The sequence below is a fragment of the Rousettus aegyptiacus genome, unplaced genomic scaffold (genome assembly GCF_014176215.1).
Source record: "Rousettus aegyptiacus isolate mRouAeg1 unplaced genomic scaffold, mRouAeg1.p scaffold_m13_p_11, whole genome shotgun sequence".
Lineage (NCBI taxonomy): Eukaryota > Metazoa > Chordata > Mammalia > Chiroptera > Pteropodidae > Rousettus > Rousettus aegyptiacus.
The window spans coordinates 45,406,079-45,424,254 of record NW_023416286.1 but is presented as its reverse complement, the minus strand read 5'-3'; the positions used below and the strand labels follow the sequence as shown (position 1 = coordinate 45,424,254).

Below are 18,176 nucleotides of genomic sequence, written 5' to 3'. Positions count from 1 at the left end.
TCCTAACTAAGGGTTAACAAGTGACAATGAAACAAGAAGAGTAATTTTTCAGTACCAAACCAAGGAAATAAAAAATAGTACATTGGTTATTTGTTGATAAATCTAACATTGATGGATATAGGAATGTTAAGAACTTTAGAATATCTACATTGTAGGAGTCTACCTGTTTTCAGTTTGCCTGTGAATATCTTAAACATTTGGTGTCAAGTCAGTACTTTGTGTATTATGAAGTTATGTTTTTGATTGGATTTAATGAAGTAGTTTTGATTTCCTTAAGAAGTCTATTTTGACTGTATTTTCACAGATACAATTTAACAATTTGTGTAAGCACAACCATGATTAGAATGATGGTGAGATCTAACAGTTTGCATCTCGTGAGAGTAGAAGTAGTTGAAAGGACTGGAGAGGATGAGGGAAGTGCTTGGAAATGTGTCTTATTTGTGATTAGAGTATATTGGATTTAACCTTTCTTCTATGCTAGTCCATTATTGGAGAGGAAAAGATTGAGAATGTTTCACAATCAATATTAAGAGGATTCCTTTACCTAAGGTCATTCTCTTTGGAGAGGGGATGAGTGGAGATGTCAGTGGGAGGATATAAGAAGAAAAAGATGCACCCATCGTAACTAACTGATCCTTGTACATCATGTGCAACTCGAGGCACTTTCCTAGTAGATATTTGATATATGTAGGTAGCCAGATGAAGTAAAGAAGGGAAAGGTGGGGGTAGGGGGTGTACAAAGGACAAGGGTATATACAGCAAAGCATTAATTGGTTTTATTTGGACAAAATTTAGGAACTGGGCCATCACAGTCTCTATTATGAAAACCATTCCAAAAACATTGATTGTGTATGTTTGTAAATCTCTTATAAGTTGTTTGTATCCAGGAACATGGAGAATATCCCTTTAATATGGTTTAGAAACAAAGGAACATTTAAAATACAGTATATGGAAAGTTTTGAATTTTTCATGGTAGTCATTTCTGTATGTTTGTCATTCTTAGAAAGCTGGGTGACCCATAATGCTAACATTGGCTCCTGCTTGTAAGGTGTTTAAGTGATGTGTTTCAGTAGATTGGAAGACTAGTCATTCTCATTCCATACTTTAAAACTTGGCTCTCACGTGGAGTGCCCTTTTAGCTTCCAGAGTGCCAAGACCTTTTCCGTGTCACTCATAACCGTATATCCCTGGAGCCTAGAACAGAGCCTGACATAAGGAAGGTGCTCAGTAAATATTTGTGAAATGAACAGAAGTTCTCTCTTCTTTCCACTGGTGAAGATCTCACCTAACCTTTAGGGGCAGGGCCACTCCTGGCTTACACTTTTCACAGTGTCTGCAGCCCATGATGAGCTCTTTGACTGTTAGCTGTCTATACCACATACTTTGGCATTTAATCTTTTCTGGCTGTATATTGTTACCTGTGTTTTGTGTGTTTTGTTCCTCCCCTCCAGGCCCGCCTCCCACCCCCCAAATACAGGCTGCTAGCGGCAGGGAATATGTATTTATGCAGTACTGTTTGAGAATTTCCTTGTTCATTCAGTATAATAATATACATTGAGTAGGTTTATATTTACCTATTGAGTGAATATTAGATACTCAGAGATCAGAGATATTCAAATGTGGTCTCAGCTCTCAGGTAGGTAGTATATTAATTGGGCAAGTATTGTGGACACACATGAAACGGTATGAGAATTTAGAGCTAAATAAAACTAATAATAATAGTCAATATTTATGTAGTGCTTAAAGTGTGCCAGATGCTGTCACAGATGCTTTTACATGTTAATTTATTTGACTGTTACAACAGTCTTTTGAAGTAGATACAATTGTAGTTTCATTTTTCACACGGGGAAACTAAGGTACAGTAAGATAATTAAGTTACTTGACAAAAATCACATCACAAATGATAAGTAGGGAGACACAGGATCTGAAGCCAGGCAGTCTAGCTCTTGTGTCAGGGTGGTTTCTCTAGGGAGTTTTACTTCGTTGAAGACAAGAGAGATCTAAAAGTTGACACTGTTTTCTCAGCTATAAAAGGTGCTCTTTTTAAAATTTCAAAGTAGTGTAGAAGATCGCACTGATTCTGAGCTGCAGAAACAATTCGGGATTTTCCATATAGAAGAGGTGGATAATGAAATGGTTAAGGGTGCACTGTATTTTGAAATGACTGAAGGTGAGGGGAGAGAAACTGAATTTTTAATTTCAAAACTGAGTGAGGATTATATGTAACTTTTGAAGGTATTCAATTCTGGGACAGTGATTCACTAGGACATAGGACAATAACTGTTTAAGACAATAATTTAGTGTTAGAAAACTAATGTGAAATAATATTGAATGATGCTTGACATCTTACTACTTTTCTATTTAATAATTAACTAGATTTAAACTCCTAACAGTGGTAATTTCCTAGAATATGAGTGTTATGAGGATTTCCTGTATACCCTGTTGTATACTCTGTCCATTTACTTTGTTCTTATGTAAAATCTTGATCCACTTTTTCAGCTTGTCTTGAGCAATAGAGAACCCTACTGGGGCCAGGAGGCCTCTTCAAACCAAGTAATATTTCTTTGGTGGAATAAACAGTAAAATTGTGCTGTTGATTTGGTGACAAACCTAGACCGAAGTCATTTTGAAGCCATGTGGAATTAGATGAGGGCCTACAAACAAAATCCAGCAAGATGAAGAAAAATGGTATTCTCAGAAAGCCGTTTTGTATCCCTTTGTCAAGAGCCAACAATATTATTTTGGGGATGCATCAACAGAGTCACTGAATCTAAGGGACTCCACAGATAGGGGAGTACATACATCAACAAACCTACTTCCCAGGAATCAGAGGAGGAAGCGCTCTTGAATGAAGCATGGGCTGTAAACCTGGTTAGCAGCCAGGGAGGACACATGACACTCTGCAGGTATAGTATTCCGTGTTACAGATTGTTTCTGCTGGGTAGGAGGTCATGTGATTTTGTCTTGGGGTGGCCTTGTAATTTGAGTCAGTGAAGAATGACATGCTGCTGTATTTTAACATCACATATTTTGGGATGGCTTATCATAGAAGTAACTTATAACCATGAATATTGTCCCACAGTCATGTTCTATTTAAATATCCAAAAAAATAATAATTTCGAAAATTCGAGTTAAAATCTGTATTGGAGTTTTTATCCAGTTGGCATGTTAGCCTTAATTTCATGCTCTTCTCTGAATGGGGGTTTTAGGGAAAGAGGAAGTGATAAATTGATTCATTTATTTTAAGCCTATCAAGTTGGATAATTTAATGAAAACTCTACTGCCCCATTTTATGAATTTCAGGATTGTAGAGCTTGATCCTGAACATGTTCTAGTCTGGTGGTTCTTTAAGTAGGAGTGTACATCAGAATGACCCAGAATTTATTATAAAAGTAACAGACGTAGCCTAACCTCAGGGGGGGGCATAGCCTAGCTATCTGTATTTTAAACCACCTCCCCCTATAAGAAGGACAAGCCCTGTATTTTACAGATAAGAAAATTGGGTAAACTATAGCTGGTTCAGTGGTACCAAGATTTTATCACCAGATATTATATAATTTCAGAATTTTATGGCTGGGAGAAATTTTCCAGATCATTAGTTTAGTAGCTCATTTTATAGCCAAGTATAAGCCATGCTTGTTCACACCATTTCCAAATAAGATATGAATGCAGAGAAATAGTGTTCTCTTAAAGCCTGTCTTCTGTCCTGGCCATGGTAAGGATTAAAATGCCAATCATCAGAATTTTAATTGATGTTTTTTATTAATTTCAGCAATCGTCAGTTATTTGCAGTATTTTTATTGTATACCCTGCGATGGCCTCTTACATTTTGGAGAAAATATATTTAAAGCTGAAGTGAAAGATTTAAAATTTTGTATTTGAATTATTCATTTTTTTAATCTTAGCCTAAATGTAAGAGAGAAATGTGTGAAAATTTGCACTGCTTTTTTAGAATGTTGTGTTTGTAAATCTGGTTGATTTTTAACTTTTTTTTTTTTTAAGGCATCTTACCTTGGAAACAGTACAATTTGGTTATCTTTGAGTATGAAAGAAAATTCTAGTTTCAGCATATCCTCAGTGGAGACCAGTGAACCAGGTTTGTTTCTTCAAGACATCTCCTAAAGCCTGGAGCAGCAGCCATTCCAGAAGGGAATAATAACGTCGGATGCCTGTGAATGGACAGTATGGCCAAGTGACTCATTAGGATATTCATGGAAGAATGTTAAAAAAAAAAACGGAAGAAAAGGCAAATTTCAAGAAGCAACCCACATGCTATTTGAGTTTTTTAAGTAGCTGAAAGAAGATAGTTCTGAAAATATGAGTGACAAGACTGTAGCATATTTCTTTACATGCTCCATACATTGTTAATCTTTCTGCTTTGGTGTATAATATTTGAATTATTTTCCTCTACTGAAATAGCTGGGAATTTACTTATGATCAGAGTTTTATTCTGTGTGGATGAATAGTAAATACGGGAGAAAAAGGAAGAATTCACTAGGATGTTGGCCTTTAGAAATAGACTTTCACTGAATAATCACCGAAGGTGGAGGATGTTGATGAATTACTTTTCCAAAATGATGTATTGCTGTCACAATATTTGCGACTTTAGATTTATTTTTATCTACTCTCAGCCAGTGTATGTGCCTCCTTTTTCTTGCACAATTTTTTGGACTGAGGATCTGATGACCATATTTTTTTCAGTGTAAAAATAAGGATTATATCTTCATAAATAGACCTTTGCTATGGTTCTTCTACCACAGGTTATTTTCTAGGATCAAGAGTAGAATAATTGCCATTCTTTTTCAGAGTTGTTTTTCTTTACTGTTTTTATGTGTTCGTTTAATGTTTTGTCTTCCTCTAATTTTCTAGAGGGAAATGAAAGATGAACTAGGAGAAATTTTCAGAACAGTTCAGCTATGTTCTGTTTTGAGTTATCTAGGAAACCAGAATAACACGAGTAGTAGAAATATATAGAACATTTATAGCATCTCTTTAACCTTATTTTAAATCTCCATTTAATTATTTATAATTTAAAAATGTCAAATTATTTAATTATTTAATTATTATAACCTTATTTTAAGTCTGCATTAAATTTCTTTTTTAGCAGGATTTTTCCAAATGCTAATAAGCAAAGGGAGGGGCGGGGGGGGGGGCGGAGAGTGTGGAGATGAAAGAGAGAGAGAGAGAGAAGTTTTATAATTAAATGAAACAATTGGTAATTAAGGTCATTAATGTGTATGTACACATTGTTGGTATGAAAATTAGTTTGTGAGAGCTAAGATAATTAATTGACATGTAAATGTTATTGTTTGCAGTTTTTTGTGACTAAGTTGATTTCATCAAAAATTTTCTCCTAGAGGTTGAAGGAAACCTTTATTCTTATGTATTAATTTTACTAAACAGAAATGCAAGGAAAATAATAGGGTTTTAAATTTAATGAAATGAAATTCCAGAAACAATTTTTTAAAAAATATTTTCTTTTCCCATAGGCCTGTTTTATTTCATTTTCTTTCATTCCGTCCTTTCTCCCCTATCCACTTATCATCTGGTCTCTTACATTTTTTTCTCATCCGTCCAGAATTTCTTGTTTGATGTCTATATTTTGCCTACTTCCTGCCTTTTCCATGATTCAGCCTCCCATTGAAAACGCTTTCCATTCTCTCTGCCCTCTATTTCCTTGGGCGTGCCTCCTTCTAATCTGCCACCTTCTAACTTTTGTTGTTGTAATCTCTTGTAATTCAGTTCCTGTCATCTCTGACTCCTGCTTCACCTCTGACTGTGTCACTTCTCGTCCACCCGCATTCCACTCTCATCTCCTGTCAGTGGTGATCGCTTTCTCCACCTTGGTCTACTGTCTGTGTAGCTCACTGATCTATCATGTGTTTCATCTAGCTCTAATTCTTTCTCATTTCCAAATTTATGTTGCTTTGTTCCTGAACTTTTTAGTTATTGTGCATTTGTTTTGTGAGCTTTTTTTTTTTTTTTCCATTTTCCTGTCCCCGGGTGGTAGGAATTACTAGATGGATTTGTTTTCAGTATTTGCATAGAACACAGATCTTTGCTGTGTATTTCCTGGGTAGCCAGGATGAATCAATTATTATTAACTTTTCTTAGAACATTGAGCTCCCTGTGTTTTCTGCTTCCAAGAATTAGATTGATATTCTAGAAGATTAATATTACTTTAAAGAGCCAGGATAGGTATATGATACTGTCATTTAACTCTTTATTCAAGAATTTATGACATTTGAATTTACTCCCTTGTCAGGTGGGTGGAGGCTGGGAAGAGAAAAGTAAATACTATAAAAGGACTCAGTCAGTTTCTAGAACCAGAAAGAAAACTGCAACCACAAACCACATGTTTTAACATTTTTAGGTAAAAGGTCCGCTAAAAGAATAAAAAGTATCAGGAATTCTGTTAAGTAGGTCATCTTATATTTAAGTAGGTATTTTATATTTCAAGTTCTAAGACCTTTTTTTAATGTTTAACAAAACAAACTTAATCTTATAAATACTCATTTTATTTTGAGAGGACTGATGTCTCCTTAAATATTAACATGTGTCATTTTGGAGTTTTACTGTAACATTCTCAAAATGCCATTGACAACCAACCATGTTAGTTTCTTGTGGGAGAAAGCATATAAATTTTATGGTCTTTCACCTCTGGACTCTAGTCCTGGTGTAATGTAAAAGGTAGCTTTTTGGCATTTTATTTATGCTGTTGATGATTTACATTGTCTTACATTTTTCCTTTATTATATATACTATGAATGTGTTGCTCTTCGTAATTTATTTTTTTTTGCAAAGTGTATGAACTACTGGAGGTAGACTAATGTGAGGGCAGATGCAGCTTTATTAAACTTAAGAAAGACCCTGTACGTCGCAAAATGTAGTGTCTAAGTAAGATTTTAAGAAAAACCCTACAAAATGAGCCTTCCCTAATTGTGATGGTGGTAGTTGTGTATCTATCTTGAAGCTAAGGAATGGCTAGTGATAGTCTAATATTCATCACTAATGAGCAGCTAGTAAAAACATAAGAATTACAGTGAAGTTAACTAATGAGAAATTTATGTAGATTTGGTAAGTACAGGACTGTTTTGGGATTACAAAGAACTCAACTGGTAGAGAACATGGTATAGGAATATACTCATTACAGAAATGTTATTGCTGTTCAAAATGCTTGGAATTCTTATTTTAAATTTGCTTTTACAGTTTTTAAGAAAACTAACCTTATTAAAAACCTTATAGTCAGTCTTCTCTTTTTAACTAGAGTATTTTTTAGCTTAATCTGTTTGCCAGATGTAGTTCTTAATGACTATTGTCTCTTCCCATAAATCATATCTGTTCTCAGAGAATTTAAAATTTGCTACACTTAAGCATATTTGACAAAAATGTGCCCTAGGCTTCTAAAATGTTCAGCAAAAATGATGTCATTGGAATAATCTTGGTAATAATAACTGCTTTCAGGTAAGTTAGTGTAAGACTTACTGAATATGAAGCTTTGGAGTACATTAAAAATTAGTCTTTGTATAGTTGTAATGCTAACACTGGGTTATATAGACCAACTCAAATATAGTTCCTGGATTATATCTGTGTTTCTCTTATTTTAAAAGGTTTTTAAGTTAACTTCATTTAAGAGAACCACACTAAACAGTGTGAATATCCTCATTTGGTAGAAAAATTGGCACAGTGATTTAATATTATTTCATTTATGGTTGATTAATTTCTATCTAAATTAGCATGTCTTTAAAATATGGGTCTGTGTCCTAGACCATATGATAAATTAGGTTGGGTAAACTTTTCATTTGAAACAAATGGATTCTTTTGATCTTGGTTGTTCGACTTTGTTATAAAAGTCCACTAATTCGTAGTATGATTAGACTTGTCTGTTGTGATTTTATATGTTATAAAGGTTGTATTTGGCATAATTTTTAAAAAGTAGTATTGAGAAAGATCTCGCAGATAGAGATGTAAATATGTCTTGTGTAAAACCTCTTTATTAAAGTTCATTATTTATAATCAAGAGATTTAAATAAGCTTAGTTTGTATTTTATGGCTGGCATTAATTTGTATTGATATTACATTGATAGATAGGGAAACTATTTCCGTAGACAGGAAGATGATGCATTAATATTTCAAAGCTTAGTTAAAGTTGGTTGTGATTAGAAAAGTGGCTTTCACTTCTGTTTTCTGGAAAATTAGTAGTCCTGAGGGCATGTTAGCAACATGTTTAATTGCCATAATGAATGTCTAGTTAGCAGAGATGTTTGGGAAATGCTGCAGATGTAGAATAAGCTGAGGTACTGGTTTTGTCTTTCACTGCTACCTCTTATATCTTTGAGAAACTAAAGTTTTTTTTGATACTGTTTTATTTTTCTTGGATTTTGATCACTTTTGTTATCAATAACAGTTACCTTTGTAGCCTCGGTAGGCTACAAAGGTAACCTACCGATCTTTTTGCTACTATATAATTTTCAAATAAAATTTGATGTTACATAATGTATTTTATGTAACATTCATATATAGTATATAACATATGTTTATATTGATAAGTAAATAAATGTTCTGGCCATTCTACAGATCAGTACGTTAATTTGGAGCATTACATTTTCCTCACGATAAAAATGAGGAAATCGAAGGAGGTTATTGAACTGCCAGAAGTCACACAGATAGTAAATGGTGAAATCAGGATTTTATTCTAGGTGTGATTAAATCACTTTTCTGTGTTACCTTTAAAAATATTTCCCCTTGAAAAAGTAAAATTTAGTGGTTTTATAAATGCATATTAATTTGAGTTAATCCAATGCTGTACACCTAATTTTTTTCCTAACTAAATTAACTCTCTTCCTGATTGAAGATGTAATAGGGCTCAATATTAAAAGTAATCAGTCCTTAGTGGAAAAACAAAACCAGATAACAGAAAAGTATAAAAGAGAGTGGTAAAAATCACTAGTAACTCTACCACCAAGACATTAAGATTTTGATTTATAGTTTTCCAGACTTTTTGGGATATATATACATATATGCATATGTATTTAAAACACAGATGTGTTCATAATGTGTGTTGTTTAATAACATACATGGATCATCATTCTATATCATTTAAGTGTATAACATTTAAAATTTTCCTTTTCATTTTTTATAAATAGCCTTTTTATTTTAGAACAGTTTTGGATTTACATGAAAATTGCAAAGGTAGTACAGAGTTCCCAGTCTGCCTTGTCATTAACATCTTACATTTGTATGATACATTTGTCACAGTTAATGAACCAATATTAATACATTATTATTAACAAAAGCCCTACTTATTCATATTTCCTTAGTTTTTACTTCATATTTTTTTCTGTTCTAGAGTCCTATCCAGGATTCCACACTACATTTAGTCACCATGTCTCAGGCTATTCTTGGCTGTGACAGTTTCTCAGATTTTCCTTTTTTTATGACAATTTTGAGGAGTACCGGTCAGATATTGTAGAAAGCCGCGCCCCTCCCCCCCACCACCTGGGATTTGTCTGATGTTTTCCTCATGGTTAGACTAGGGTTTTATGTTTTGCAGAGGGAGACCACAGAGGCAAAATGCCATTTTCATCACAGTGTTTCAAGGGTACATAGTATTTGCATGATGTGCTGTGATTTACCTCTGTAGCATTTCACCTACTTTGCATATTTTAAGCTACTTTTTAAACTCCTTCTTGATAAAATAATGATACATTTGCTTTGAAATTGTCTTAACTTTGACATCTTTGCTACTTGCCAGATTTGACCTTTCTTTTCTTGTCTTCACTTTGAGTTTCCTCATCTGAAAAGTGAGGATATTAATTAGCAGTCACCCCATTGAATTGTTTGCTAAATGTATTACCTGGCACATAATAAATGCATTGTATATATTGTTCAGCCACCTTTTTCTCCTCAGCCATTTATTAGGTATTTACTCTTTACTTGTTTATACCTTCACTTAGATTAAGAATAATGGTTTATGTATCTTAAATAAGGACCAACTTCACATTTTCCTCAAACTTAAAAAATGTTTTGATATGACTATAGATTCACAGGAAAGTACAAAAATATAGAGAGGTGCAGACATCCTCCACCCAGTTTCCCTCAAAGGTAGGTGTAGTACAGGATCAAAACCAGAAAATTGACATAGGTACAATCCACAGAGCCAATTCAGATTTCTCCAGTTTTACATGCAGTGTGTGTGTGTTGGAGGGGGTGGGGTGGGCGTGAGGTGTATAATTCTGTGTAGTTTGATCATGTATAAATTTGTGTAACTACCACCTGATCAAAATTTAGACTCAACCCATCAACCCAAGGCTTCTTACTACCCCTTTTTAAACCACCTCCCAACACTTGGTAACCACTAATCTGTTCTCCACCTTTATACTTTTGTCATTTGAGAATATTCAAATGAAATCATGTAGTATGTGACCTTTTGAGATAGCTGTTTTTCTCAGCATAGTGCCTGTGAGATCCACTCAAATTGTTGTGTGTATCAGTAGTTTGTTAAGTATTCTTTCATGGTATAATGTACCACAGTTTAACCATTTGTCCATTGGAAGGACACTTGAGTTGTTTCTGATTTGGGGCTATTACTGATAAAGCTGCTGTGAACATTTGTATACAGATTTTTACATGTGGACTTAAGCTTTCTTTTCACTAGGATAAATGCATAGGAGTACAATTCCTGGACTTTTGTAAGCTTCTTTGAAAATATATGCTAATGCTGTGTGCACATATAAGGGCAGTTATTTCTTAATGCCAAGCATTATAAATAATTGTATATTGATTGTCCTTTGATTTAATATATCTATCATTTGCAATATAAGTTCAAAGTATAGAATCCTGCCTTTTTCAACTAATATAACATGTATTAATAATTTCATTTTGTTAATGAATTCTTTCATATTGGTATTTTTTTCGTGAGGTATATTACTGTTCATAGTGGGAGAGATATTTCAAATAATGATTTTTTAAATCCTTTACAGTGTGATGTTGAATTTTTTAAATATTAAGATTAGCATAAAAAATCAGAAAGTCTATTAATCGACTAATGTTCGGCAATATTTAAAGTAATTGATAGAGCAGTGTTGACACTTTTACAACAAAACAAAAGCACATATTTTCAAAGAAGCTTATGACATTCCAGGAATTGTACCCCTGTGCATTTATCCTAGTGAAGTTAAAGCTTAAGTCCACACAAAAAAAACCTGTACACAGATGTTCACAGCAGCTTTATTAGTAACAGCCCAAAACCAGAAACAACTCAAATGTCCTTCCAATGGACAAATGGTAAAACTGTGGTATAATGGTTGGAGTCCTAAAATATTTTATAAAATCTTTTTCTCTAAGGTTAATAACAAATGATAAATCATTATTAAGGTAAGGCAATAAATACTCTTGATATATAAAGGGCCCCTAATTATGATAGCCATAGATTTAAGTGGGGCATCAAAAGTCAATGTAAGTAAGGACAGTATATATTATGGATGGTGGGCAGGCATTAGCTGATTGATTGGTTTTGGCTTTCCCAAATGTATCTGCTAGTCTTAACTGATAAAGGAAAAGTTCCTTGTGAAAAATTGGAAGTAAGGAAAAAGATGAAATATAAAAAGTAGTGGTTCTTAATTCTGACTGCTCATTTGAATAATGTAAATAACTTTTAAAACAAAATAAGCACCAATGCTCAAGACCAATTAAATTAGACTCTCTGAATGTGGTGCCCAAGCATTGATATTTTAAAAAATGCTTCCAGGTAATTCTAATGTTCAGCCAAGGTTGAGAACTGCTGAACTGATAGAAATGGCTTTTATGCTCATATTTCTTCACCTTAGAGTTTGATAGTGTTTGTGTTACAGTAATTCATCTCCCATGTATTGGACTAATGTGGATTCCACATACCTTTTTATGGTTCTGCTGATATGCATATTTTCCTAAGGTGGGAAAAATCACACTTGTAAATTGTGGGCACAATTAAAATATATTATACAACTTTAATATGTATAACAAAAGAATGCCTATGAAGTGGAATTAAATACCCCAGACAGTGAGAAACTCAGAATCACTGCAAGTCAAAAATGAAGTTAGGTTTCTTCCAGGACATACTATGGGTGGGAAACTTTTGGGGAAATTATTTAGAAAACCTGCGTGAAGTGTTGCAGTAATAGATCTGAGTCTTTACTGATAGATTGTATTGTTAGCCTTATTTAGTTTTCCTTTTTTATTTTAATGTTTTACTTTATAAATGCAGTATTAATACTTGTATTAAGTGAAAGTATGCAATAAAAAAGAATCCCCCACTCATGTTGACAGCCTGATGTGAATTCTTTCCACACCTTTTTCTGTATTCATAAAAAGTAGTTTTAATGATATAAGATTTGTGAGTTTTTCTTTTTAAAATAGGATCATACTCTATACATTATTCCGAAGTTTGTCATTCCTCCTTAATATGGCACTGATATTTCTCCAGATCAATAGATACAGGTCTAACTCTTATTTTCAAAAAAAAAATTAAAAATTAAAAATTTCAGTATACCGTAATTTATATAATCATTTCCCTGTGGATAGACATTCAGAATGTTACCTTTTTTTTGCCACTACAGTGTGTAACATATCTTTGTCTGTATAACCTTAGGTACTTGTGCTTGGTTTCTAAAGTATTATAATCCATGGTTTGGTTTTGGTCAGATTTTTTATTTTCTGGATAGCTGGTCTGATGGTGAGAATTAGTGAATTATTGTCAGTTGGTTTCCAGCTAATTGGCTTCTCTTGGGTACTAAGTTGAGCATTAGATAGGAAAGTCAATTATTTTTTAAAATGGGTATTAATGAATCCTAGCGACCAGAAATGTTTTTCATAGGTTCTAGAATCTCTGAGGTAGGATATCTTAAGGAGGCTAATGGATGGGCTTCATGGGGGTCCATGAACCATCTGATATTATAAAATTGGGTACAAGTATACATTTTATGGCTTTCATCAGATTTTCAAAGGGGCTTTTGCCCCCTAAAAATGTTAAAAATTGATAATATACATATCAGAGAGTAGTATTTGGTTTAGATAACCCGTAAAGTACTTTGAGTTTTCCTCAATAGCACATTTTTAAATAACGTCCTCTTTCTTTAAAGATGTAGAAGAAATAAGTTTACTTAACTTGCAGATGACATAAACCTCGGAGAGGTGATGAATACCATAAATAGTAGATTCTAGATTCAGAATAATCTTAATATGTTGTAATAATGTTCTAAAATTAGCAAGATGAAATACACTAAAGACAGACTTTCTCCAGGGGTTGAAGAATACTTGGGGGTGATGGACAATCTCAGCTGCACCTGAGATAAAAAGAGCTAGGTGTTTATATGACTGCTGGCTTATGTGAGCCATCTCTCTGATGTGGTTGCTAAAAATATGACCTAGTTAGACCGCATTTGATGAATTATGTTTACGTCTATGAAACCACATTTTAGGTGAGACATTAGCAAAGGAGGGAGACAATTATAGTGATGAATTGAGATGTGATGTCACAAAAGGAACCACTGCTGAAGGAGTTTGGTCGTTTGATCTGAAGGAGAAGGTATAAAAGAACAATGGTAACAACCCTATAGATTAGGGAATAGGAAGACCAGAGGGTGCTATGTAGAACTTGTTCATTGCAGGACACGGAAATGCTCAGTTAGTGTTTGAATGAATGAGTGAATATTACAAGGCAAAGGATTTTGACTTGAGAATGCTCCAGTAATGCGGTGGACTGCCCTACAAAGTAATGATTTCTAATTAGTTAAGCCCTTCAAGCATAGTGACAGGTGACTGGCATAGGGTGTAGAAAGAATTCTTGCTCTAAGTGAAAGGTTGTAAAATAGGACTTCAAAACTCTTATAATTGGAATTTTATATTTCTTAGGTACTTTAATTCTAAAAACGAGTAAATTCTAGGATAATATAGGCTCTTCAGAAGTTTTTTGGTTTTTTTTTTTTTACGCCTACAGCACCTGGTCGTCCTAGGTGGTCTCCCATCCAAGTACTAACCAGGCCCAACCCTGCTTATCTTCCAAGATCAGACGGGATTGGGCATGTTCAGGGTGGCATGGCCATAGAACAGAAGTACTTTTATAGAAGGAATGTTTTTGACTCACAGGCTATATGATTGTCGGTACAGGTGTTTCAAAGGTGCTGAAACGTTGAAGTATAACAGGTCTTTATCTGAAACTGCAGTGCCTAAGTTATTTCCACTGTTAAATCTGAAGTAACTAGTTTAGACTTGTGGAGTGTGGTTCAAGATTTTATTTTTGTCACTTTAGAGAGGAGAAAGATCATTCTTTCAAGCTATAAAAAGAGAGTGAAAAAGGAAATTTCACCACTTCCTGGCTTGTTTGTGGACTCAGGAAACACAGGACACTATCTCCACTAAACTATTGTTCTGAATTCTGACTCAGATGATTATAATACTGTATGGAATTTGTGTCATGCTTTGTCATTTACATAGGTTTGCACCCAAGTTTGCATATTTCCTGTGAAAACGTATCTCTAATATTTGTTGAAATTGTTTGAGTTAGATATATCTGTTTCTTCTCAAATAATTGAAATAATATAAAAATTCTTTAGGTTATAAAAATGAATAAATGTCAAAAATTTTTTCTGTAACGCTTTCAAAGGAAAACAAAAGTCTATCTTCGAACAGGTTGGGAGATGCTGCCACTTACATGGTTTCCACTCCTTTGTACTGCTAGAGAGGACTAGGTTAGGGGTTAAGAAGACAGACTCCATTATTTATTGGCTGGGTGACCCTGATCTCCCATGCCTGTTTACTTGTAAAGGGAAGATGAAGATGGGGCTCACACCACCGTGAGGAAGCACTGAGCAGGGTGCCAGACACATGGAGAGACTTCAGTAAACCTAATACTGTACTTCTGCTCTCACTTTTTGAGCTCCTTTCTATAATTTTTTCTGATTAACAGATATCATCATCTATGTCTTGTACTATCTTGAACACAGCACATCTAAAAGCAATTTTTTATACCCTACCCCAACCATGCCCTCCTTTCATCTTAAGCCTACTCCTGCTTTATCCTCCTGTCTCCTCTTTAATTAATGGGGACCACTCACCAGAGGTAGAACAAAAAGAGGTTAATACCACAAGCTCTGGAGTCATACTGCTCCACCACTTACTGTCGTGTAACCTTGGACAAGCTACTTAATGTCTCTAAATCTCAGTTTCTTCAATTATGAAATAGGTGTAATAGCAATCTGTCTTACAGAATTGGGAAAATTCAATGAAGTAATGCATGTTAAGTGGTTAGTATGGTCCCTGACATTTAAGTAAGTGCACAATACATGTTTATTATCTATAACTCTCAAGCTAGAAATGGTAGTGCCATCCTTCATGCCTCCTCTTTCCCCTCACCTGAAAGTCATCAATGCTATTGGTTCTACCTCAGAAGTCTCTCTCCTTTCTCATCGCTGCCTTTAGGCCAGGGTTTCTTAATTTGAGTCCATTTCTCAAAGAAGTTCATGATCCCCTGAAGTTAGATGTACATTTTTTGACGTGCTTTTTTACTAAAGAAAGTACTTTTAGCCTTTTACATTGACCTTCACGCAGGTCAGTGACCCAGAAAAGGTTAATAACTATTAGACTTTTACTTCTTACCTGTATTCAGTAACCTGTAAACTGATGTTCCTTCTTAGTCTCTGTGCTTCTAGTCTACTGTTCACACTTGCCCAGCTTTTTAAAAAAATATGTTTACATCACCATCCTACTTATATGATTGTGTTACCTCCCTGCTGCTTACAATGGTGGTTCTTGCCCCTGACCACATGCTAGAATTTATATAGGAAGAGTTTTAAAAAATACTGATGCCCAGGCCTCATCCTGACCCCCCCCCCAAAAAAAAAAAGATACTAACAAATATCAGGCGTCCGTACTTTATTATAAAGCATCCTGGGAGATTTTAACATGCAGCCAGAGTTGAGAGCCTCAGGGCTACAGGATAATGGACTAATGTAGTGTGTTGACATGGCACAGAAGGACCTCAGCAACTTCATGCCAATCTACTTTTTCAGTCTAATCTTCTACCTTTTCTCCCTTTCATATCCCATCACTTGCAGTCTGGACACATATAGCTTTTTTGCTATTTTCAAAACATGCTGTGTTTCCTGCCTCTTGAGTTCTTGCCTGTACTGATTGCTCTCCATAAAATGGCTTTCACCTTTTCTCTGCCTGGGCATTTCTATCGCAAAACCTTCCCAAAGCACCAGAGAATCGCAGCCCTTACTCTTGTACAAACTTCTGTTTTGGCGCTACACTGTATTATAGTTATTTGTGTATCTGTCTTCCACATTACTCTAAACTTCTAGAGTAGAATCCGTATTTCATTTCTCTGGTGCATGGCACCAGGTTAAGAAGCTCCCTGCGAGTCCAATGAATAAATGAGAATGAACAGCAGCCTACTGTGGCGGAATCAGGAAATCCATGAGGTGGGGGAATGTGAGTAAATATGGTATACTAGGTGGTGAGAAATGTTCAGCAGAAGTTTTATCCTCTGTTACTGCTTTTTCATACTTTTATAAAAAGGAGAAATAAAAGTATACGAAATTTCTCATCTGGGACCAGGAAAGTTGAGACTAGCTTTAAAAACACTTCAAAACACTGTTGAATATTCTTGAACATAATAGTGTAAAGTCATGTTATATTTGTCTCCTGAGACTCTCCAGAGATTTCTGAATGAGAGATGGAGAATCAGCCATTATGATGATGGCAGCTGTTTATTTTGCCCAGTGGATTATCCTTACTTAGTTACTGATTTAAAGATATCCTTATAAGGACAGTTCTCCAGACATTATATGTTTCTAATTTTGATCTCACCCCTGGCCTTTGTGTTTTAGCTGCTGCGTAGTCCTTCTCTTGGTTATTTTTAATGCTTTTTTTCCTAGTGTGTCTCAGAATTGTCCAACACATTCTAAATGTGATTTATTATTCTTGTTTCTTCAATACCTAGAATTAATATAAGTTAAAGATGATTTTGAAAGGTATTACTTTAGTAAATGATCTCAGAGAGATTCTTTTGGATATTATTTGGGGGGTGTTTTGGGTCGTTTGCCCTTTATCTTAATTATTTTTCCCAGACACAGACTCACCTCTATACTTTTATGAAAAGAGATGGCTTATTTGACACATAGAAAAAACAGTGAATACTAGTTTGATGTTGCGATTTGGGTATACATCGTGAATATGCTGTGTGTGAACAAATAGAATACCCTTTGTCTACATGGCTGCTTATTATTATGTACTCTTGTATCTTATAAGCTTGAATAAAGAGGACAGTATTTCTCTTATTCAAAATTAGAATGATAGTTAGAATTTATTAATATACTACCTTTTTACCCTTACCCATCTTAATTTTAAAAAGTTTTTTTTTAAGCTTTAAAGAAATCTGGATCTCTTAAGAGCTCCTTCTTAGATGTGATTTACATGAAAGAGTCTCAATCTGCAAAACTAAAAAGAGTAATTTTTAGTTATTTTTAAAAGGATTTTTAAAAACGGGTCTGAGTCAAAGATCTGGGAAATGGCTCCTGCTTTTAGCAATTGGAGAGATAGGAATATGACGTAAAGAAAAAGGAGAAACCAATTCTTACAAGGGAGCATCAAGGTCAAAAATGGATAGTTGTCTGTTATTTTAGTCTATAATCAACCACAGATATCCCAGTACTGTTTGTTTTCTCATTTTGTGAACCAGGTCCTCTGTAAAGGAACTGGTCTCGGGTGTTTCCGAGAATGGCCTCTTGGATTATTATAATAACTGGGCTCTTATAGTTCTTAGAGCTGAGTTTTTAATCCTTCTGGTTTTTTTGCTTATCACTGCAACTTTGAAAAATGAGCACTCACTTTGGAAAATGAATTGTATACGTTTATCATCAAGACACTAGGCCGTACCCCCTGAAGAAACTAGTTACCTACTGGATTCTTGTAGTCAAGTGAAATTAGAATCTCTCATAAATATTTCATCTATTTTAGTATGAGGTTGATTTTAAACTGCTTACCCTAAAAGGGACCACTTCTCAGTTTATCTGGTTGGGAACAGACTATATCCATTTATAGCAATACTATTAAAAGAGAATAAAGTTTTGATTTCCCAAGTCTCTTTGTAAATTGGTACCAAGTGTTGTGTTCTACCGTACACTTGGGCATCTACC

At 34.5% G+C, this 18,176-nt stretch overlaps 1 protein-coding gene and 1 non-coding gene across 3 annotated transcripts in view; one reads left to right on the top strand and one right to left on the bottom strand.

The window, feature by feature from the left end:
• SLC20A2 (solute carrier family 20 member 2) overlaps positions 1-18,176 on the top strand; it is an 86,572-nt gene that overhangs the window by 1,752 nt on the left and 66,644 nt on the right. The gene's annotated exons all lie outside the window — the stretch shown is intronic.
• LOC118609695 lies at positions 13,967-14,085 on the bottom strand. Its single transcript, XR_004953483.1, has one exon. It is a non-coding gene; the product is annotated as a 5S ribosomal RNA (ribosomal RNA).